Consider the following 8,531-nt stretch of genomic DNA (forward strand, 5'->3'; position numbering starts at 1 on the left):
GTCTCCAATTGGAAATGTCAGTTTTATCGCCTTTTTTAAATAAACATGTTATAATGGCTTGTTTTTGTGTTTCCGACATCTCGTGTTTTTTTATGATATTATTTAGAATATTAACTAAAATTTTACCAATATTATCAAAGTTTGATTTGTAAAATTCGACTGTTAAACCATCATTCCCGGGTGATTTGTTATTTTTCATATTCGTTAATGCATTTTTGACTTCAGATAATGTTATTGGTTCGTCCAATGATCGTTGTTGTTGTTTAGATATTTTTTTAATATCCGAATTATCTAGTATGAATTTTTGGAGTGTGATATCATTTTTAGTGTCTTTGTATAGTTTTTGGTAGAAATGTTCAAAAGCTTTAGTGATGTCTTTGGTGTTATTTTTTTCAATTCCGTCTTTGTCTTTTATTAATGTTATGACTTGTTTAGGAACTTTTGATTTTTCCAGGTGGAAGAAGAATTTGCTCGATTTTTCACCCTCTGTTCGCCATTTAACCTTTGCTCGGATTTCAGCACCTTTGGCTCTATTTTATTCATACATTTCAAGTTTTGCTTTTAATGCATCACTCAAGTTTTTCATTTTTGGGTTGTTATGGGCTTTTTTTAACGAGTTTTTTAATTGTTTTTTTAGTCTGTATTCTTGAATTCGAGTTACTTAAGCTTCCGTTTTGCTGAATTTTTGTGAAAATATTTTTATTTGATTTTTTAGATGGTCCCAGTCAGTAGTTTTATTTTTGGATTGACCAATTATTGAGGCGCGTGTTTTAATAATTTGGGAAATGTTTTCAATGTATTCTATTTTTTTTTTTTAATTTTTGTTATTTAAAATCCAAACTTCTTTTCCAATATCAATGTTATTTATAGAAATCGCCGCACATACGGCATTGTGATGATCAGTAAATGTCATTGCTTCGTGTTTAATGGAGGTAAATTGGCGCATGCGTTTACTTATATTTATCCTGTCAAGTCGAGAGAATGTTATGTTGTTTGTTGATTTATAGGTGTATGTGGGCATGTGGATTAAAAATACGCCAAGTGTCTTCGATGTTTAAACTTTTTAATAAAGTTTTAAAATCATTTGTTGACAAACATTTTTTTCTGTTTATTTGTGGATATCGATCAATATCATCTAGGACCATATTAAAATCACCTCCAAATATGATAGACATAGGGCAATTCCACATCAAATCACCCAGTCCATTGAACCATGTGTCTTCCTTTTGTGTTATATTTTGACACATTATTCCTAATTATAAAAAAACATTGCATGCAAAATTTCAGCTAAAAAAGTTTAGCGGTTGACAAGATATTGCAATTTTAATACTGACCTGGTTTCCCAAAATGACCCGGTTTTCATAACACTCTGAAAAAACATTTTCCTTAAAATAATAAGAAATAAAAATGGCAAAAACATGAAAATAAACATATATAATGTTTTTTTGATGCTGAATTCAATAAATGTACTTAAAATGCTCAAATATAAAAAGTACATGCATAAAAATAAATAAAACAACTAATTTCTATAAACCAACTTTGGGGCCCAATATCTCAAAACACCCCCATCAAAAAAAACTTTAATTTCAAAGATGTATTACTTTTTCAAGAAATTCCCAAAAAATATTTCTAAATAAAAAAAAGTTAATCGTAATTTAAAAAGTTACTTAAATATACAAGATTTGTAAAGGTATCAAAGATGAAAGTTATTTTGACTGTGTTTGTAATAGTTTACAATATTGCTCCCATTTTACTTGTACTTCCTCTATTTCAGCATTTTCAAACACATAGTTTCTACCAGAACTAGAGCAAGCTTGTGGAACAGATAGTTTTTTCAATATGTTGGTGTTTGGAATAAAACAGTAGTCGTCTCTTTCAGGCCAGTTAAAACAGATTGATGGACCATTTGGATGAAGAAACTTAGCATCAACTTCTTCTAAGTTGGTTTTAGTTACAATACCGATCCACCACTTATCATCACAGACTACAGCGACATAACAACCTAAAGTGACAGTATCAAGTTGAGATATGTCTTGTTTCTTTTTAAGATTGTGGATTATTGTATAATTAGTGTCTGTACTACACCTCTTTGCCCCAACCTTGTTATCTCCAAGATGTATAAATTGATGAAAGCTACGAGTACCAGGTAGAGTTGTTACACCAGTGTACCTTTCTTTTTGCTCTTCACGTTGCAATTGTAAGTCCAATCCCTTTATGTAAATGAAGTTAACAACTTTGATTTTATCAATACAAAATTCATACATAGCTTCTGATGTGAGAATTTGGTTTCTGTACTGTCGTTTTAAACTTTCTTGTGCTGTTAATCTTTTTACAGTACCACCAATCCCATCGCATGGTGACTTTCCGTGGGACGTGGCAAAAAAGTTCCATTCAATTTTAAGGCAAAATTCGCTCTCTAGTTGACATAGATTGTAAAAGCTTTTACAATTTTTGTACTGTCCTGCGCAACCATCAGTGAATAAATGTAATTTGGACAGATTGGAAAATTTTAATTTTAATATTGGTATGATTAGTTGGAATATTTTGTACACATAAGTTACATCATGTATAATGTCATCTGATATAAAACAGTAAGAAATATGTTTCAGTTCACCTTTATCATCTTTATAGTATATGACTAATGGATGTAAAGAACATTGTTGGATATTCCAATGAAAGCTCTGTATTTCATCTTGGACAACAAAAGCATAATTTTCAGCAAAGTCGCCAATAATGATAATGTTTGATTGATCCATATACTGTTTCAGTTGGTTAAGGTACTGTGTGTGAGAGTGAGCAATAAAAGAATGAGCTTGTAGCTTTTCAAAACAAGATGCTAATAGTTCAACAAACGTTGGAACATCAGCTGTTAAACTTAATAGTGTTGCACGGTCAGTAGTTTGCCATTGCTTGTAGTATATCTCAAAATCATCTTCGTATTCTCCAAAAATCGCATGCAAATGTTTGGTGAGGGGTTCTTTTCCAGGACAATCATCACACTGTGCAAGCATGCATTCTTTGTTTTCTACTAAGCAAACGGTTTTTGAAAGTAAGTCCTTATACTTTAGTCCAATATTTAAAGCATCTACTAGCAATATGGCATTTTGGTGATAAGAACAAACACAAACAGAATGTGTACCACTTGCACCTGGAAAAATGCACCACTTTGGTCTAAGTGAATCAAATTTTGAGTAACTTATTTGTATTTCTGGATTGTTTTCTTTGTATAATAAATATAGTTCCATTAAATTACACAAAAGCAGTTTTTTTTGTTTATGGACGTTCTTTTGAATGCTAACATAATCTTTTTTTCCAGACATAGTTCTACATAAATCACTTGAATCATAAAAAAGTTTAACAGAATCTTCTATTTCTTTTTGTAAGACTTTCCCTTTATACAAAGGTGAGATAGCCAACAATCCTTTTTTATTAAAAAGTTGTCTAGCCTTTTTTGCTTGGTATTCTGTAACTGCAAAGTTATTTTGTACTTCTAATATTGACCAACTTGGGGGTGCCAGTGTTAGAAGTTGAACAATAGTTCTTTTGTCAGAACATAGAATTTTTTCTTTTATCAAGCTCATAATTTCATCAAAGTTTTCAGCCTTCTTTTTAATGTCATTTGGTTCATAACACAGTTTTGAGGGAACATTGAATTGACTTTTAGTTTTTCTAGTAAGGTTACTTACCATTTCGTTGATGCGCGCAACTTTTCGCTTTCCTTCTGAGAGTATATGTTTTCATGACTTTGAATGAGATTTTAGAGGAGATATATTAAAATTTTCAAGTTCTTCATTGATCTCCTGTCTTTTTGATTTGAATAATGATATTAGAAAATCTTCATCTTGTTCACCCTGACTTTGCTTCTCTTCTTTAAGATCTGCTTTTTTGGCAATCTTTTGCTTACAGGGTTTGCAAAGTTTCTTCCCAGGAGCAATATTTAAGCTACTTCTCATCATGTCTTGTGACTCATTTATCGTAACTACTCTAAGATTTTTTAAAAGTAATTGAATTGTATATATAATTGCATATAGCTTTATGTATTTTGTATATAGTATAATTGTATGTATAGTTGTATATAGCTTATCTGCACAATTGTAATAACTTGTAATAATAAACTTTTACAAAAGTTGTCAAAATTTTAAAAACAAATGCACATCCATATCACACTAATTCAGTTTTTATATAAAACAAAACAGGATGTTTTTTTCAGTTGTTAAGTTCAAATAACTAAGTTATCATATAATTAAGACTTCCTTAAATATAACAAAATTGTTTTTTTTTTTTAAGGAGTCTTTTAACTAAATATGATATTTTACAGAATTCTATTTGAAAGTTTTTTAAAATAGCTTATTGAAAATTTGATACATCTTTGAAATTAAAGTTCTGTATGTTTCAGTCGTTTTTCCAGTTAGATTTTTTGTGCCTAGTAAGATTATAAACAGCTGAAAATATTAACAGCAAAAAAAATTTTTTTTTGATGGGGGTGTTTTGAGATATTGGGCCCCAAAGTTGTTTTATAGAAACTAGTTGTTTTATTAATTTTTAAGCATGTTCCTTTTATATTTTAGCATTTTAAGTACATTTATTGAATTCAGCATCAAAAAAACATTTTATGTGTTTATTTTCATGTTTTTGCCATTTTTATTTCTTATTATTTTAAGAAAAATGTTTTTTCAGAGTGTTATGAAAACCGTGTCATTTTAGGAAACCAGGTCAGTATTAAAATTGCAGTATCTTGTCACCCTCTCAACATTTTTAGCTAAAATTTTATATGTTAACTTTTCTTTTTAAGGGGGCTCACCCCCCTCAAAATGCAACAGCCAAGGAGGTTTTTAAAAAATTTGAAGACCCATGGTTCAAAATTTTCTAAATTTTGGGTGATTTGATGCGGAATTACCCAATATTATTTAAATTTTTTGTTTTGATTGTTTTTGTTATTTCTTTAAATAAATTTTTTCTTTTGATTTGGTCAGCATAACTTGAACCGGATTTTCCGTAAACATTTATTATTAAAAAACTGTGATAATCGTTTCCTACAAGTATGTAATTAAAGTGACTTTCGTGGTCTTCGTAATGGTCAATTATTTTTAGATTATGCTTTGTTTTACTAATTAATGTTATAGTACCTCCTGTGTGTGACGTACCGTTAGAATAGTAGCCAGGATTATTCCAAAGTTTTATAAAATTTTCTGCATTTTGTGCATTAAGATGCGTTTCTTGTAATAAGAAAAAATCAAAATTCATTTTTTTTAATTTTTCTATAATTATGTTTTGCTTGTTTATGTCAGCAAGTCCACAAATATTTACGGATAATATTTTAACGGTTTCCATTTTTGTTTTATTACGTTTTATGATGAGTTTGTGGTTTGTGGTGATATAATTATTGGTATGACAGTAAGAGTAATTTAATGCGTGAAGGAATGGAATGTCAGATGTTTTACGTTTACAAAAAATTTTTCTCGTAAAAAATAAAATAAAATAAAAAGAATAAACGAGATTAAAGAAATTAGAGAAAAAAATAACAATAACAATAATATAGTATAAAAATATCTCATCCGGCTTTTTTTCTTGGTAATCTCTTCGGGTCAATTTTTTGAGGAGTCGGTGGTGGGGCATTTCTTTTATAAATGTTTTTATCGTTTTGCCGTATTTCGCCTTCTTCCATTTCCGATTCTATATCGCTAAACTCATTTTGTTCGTTTATGGTATTCTTTATCTTTCTTTCCTCTTTTTTTTGACTTTTGCTTTTCACAATTTCAAATGCTGGTTGAGTAGAAGCAATTTTGGTTACTTTACTTTAGAATAATTTTGATGTCGATTCATTATTATTTTCAGCTAGTTGATAACTAGATACGAAATCATTTGATTCGTTTTTGTGTTTATTATGTTGTTTATTTGGAATAGTTTCTGCAGTTGGTTTTTCCGTAGGTTTTCGAGCAATACACCGTTGTTGAGGCGGATAAGAGTACTGGCATGTAGAACTAAGAAAAGATTTACCTGCATAGTGTAAAGCTATTTTGATACCATCAATTTCAATGGTATGAGGGATCTCCTCTAATTTTACTTTTGGATTAACTCGAAATAGTCGTCGGCCGTCTTTTAAATTTCGGTCAAATTTATATGTTGTGTGTGTTATTGAATATACCTCCCTATTAAATGGATCCAATTCTGAAAGAATATCATGGTCTTCGAATGGGTCGCATTTAACCGTAATTAGTAGCCCTATAACAGAACGTATTTTTAAATTGATGTTTTGGTTACTTCCAGATAATTGAATGGTTGATTCGCTAACATGTATAGCGTCTTCTTTTCTTTTTAATTCCATCACCCAATTTCCTTTTTTATTGTAAGTTAAACTATTGATTTTATTTTTCCCGATAATTAATGATACTTTCTCGTAAATTTCTTGAGCTCTGTTTTTTTGATATTTTTTATTGAAGCTTTCGGTCGGATCCATATAAACATGTAAGTCTAAAATGCATTCTAGTCGATTAGGTTTTGAAGATGTAACACTCGCGTAACTTGCCATATTACGACAACAATAAGCAATACTAGCAGTGCCTTAATAAATTTTCACGATCTCTAAATAAACTTCACCCAAACAGATCAGGTGCATACCTTATTAACAAAAAAATTTTTTTTTATTACAAAATAATAAATATTTACAAATGTTTTTACTATCTCTGCATAATACGCATATTTACAATAAGTTTACAAATCGTTCAACTTTTTATATTTTTCCATTAATAAATATTTTTATGATTTTGACAGGACTTTTACACGAATCATCACGTTACGAAATCTACAGAAAAAAAGTGCAAATAATAAAATATATATCATAAACTAAGGGCTGGCAGTGATTGTCTAATCATATATAACAATATTTTTGTTTTAAAAAATTATATGTTTAAAGGACACGGGAACACTCAACTAAACATTTAGTTCTTTCTACGAGCCAGTGTGTTAGTTTTGCTCATATTTTTAGTTTCAGGTTCCCGTTCTCTATTTGACAAAAAACGTTTTTAATACAAAAAAGTTGACATAAAATGTCCGTGGTATTTCTACGGACATGATAATTATATTTTAAAGTAATAATATTCCTGATGTTTCTGGTAATTATCCTGATCACTGCCGTTGGGTCAATATTTGAATTGTTAAACATATGGTGGCATCTGCTGTTCTATATTTCACTCATAATGGTTTGAGTGACTGTCAACAGCAGCTGCGAGGTAGGGTTTTTCTCCGATAAATTCGCAGTCTCAATCGAGAATATGGAATTTTTTGGAGAAAAGTTGTTTTGGGATGTCAAGGAGTTATATACATGTTTAAAGTATTCCCATATTATAACAGAAGGAGAGTTTTTTTTCAATATTATTGTTGCTTAAATTTTGACTTTCTTCCATGTGAGCTTCTGTTTCTTGTGTTTGAGAATTTATTTCAGGCGGTTGTGGTGTTTGTTCGGGTGTCTTTGGTTTTATTTTATTTAAGGTGTTGATATCGTTGTAATTTGGTTTTCGAGAGAGTTTTTTGGCATATCACCATAGAGGCTTCCGATTCTTGTGTTTTTGAAAAATTAATTGTTGGTTCAGGTATTGCTCCCGATGTTTCTGGTTCATTTGTTTCCGTTACTTTTTTTCTAGAATCTTCGGTCACTTCTATGAAATTTTCTTTTGGTTTAAGGTTATCTTCTTTGTTTTGTCCGGTATAGATTATCCTGAAGTTATAACCACAGACTTTTAAAGATCTTGGTATTTGTTTATTTAATTGGTTCATCATGGCAACTAGTATCCCTGTATAATAGGGTGTCCCGTTTTTAGGCGTTTTGCGATATACTGCTCTTGTGTGTATATGTTTTCCATATCCGAGTTGCTCAAGAGCCACACCGACAGGTAAATATTTTTTTTCGAGAGGTAAACCCATTATCGTTACTGCAACTCGTTTATATAAGTTTCTTGTAGGAGTAGAATTATAAAATTGGTGGGTTACACCATTTATTACAAGACCATTTTCACGGATCAACAAATTGTCAGTTTTCATGACAATCTCGATCATTGTCCCTTTACGAATAATTTGCAAGCCCTCCAGATCGTGATCTAAATTGGCGTTTTCAAGAGCGAATAAAATATTAGGCTCAGTTATTTTTTCTGTTGTTTCACACAACAGGGTTCTTTTCAATGTGCTAAATTCATTAGACAAATGAGAGTTAAAGTTTGTTGCTGTAGCTTGGGCATAGCTTTTATTAAAGACGTTTAGTCAATTTTATTTTCCGACGTTTCCATATTAAGATTAATTTATAGCGTAAACAGGGTTTGACGATTAATTATTTTCCTTCAACGCTCGTATCTCACACGTACACAATCTTCTCTACTCAAAAGTTGTTTTGAAACAACTAAATGCCCTTACAAACTAAAGTCGCCTTACAGCAACCCGATGTAGGAAAACGAAAAGAAAAACACAATTACTGTAAAAAGTTTAGATGTGTTTTTTTCCGTTATATAGTATATACTATATACTATATAGTATATATATAT

The sequence above is a fragment of the Hydra vulgaris genome, chromosome 11 (assembly GCF_038396675.1).
Source record: "Hydra vulgaris chromosome 11, alternate assembly HydraT2T_AEP".
Taxonomy (NCBI): Eukaryota; Metazoa; Cnidaria; class Hydrozoa; order Anthoathecata; family Hydridae; genus Hydra; species Hydra vulgaris.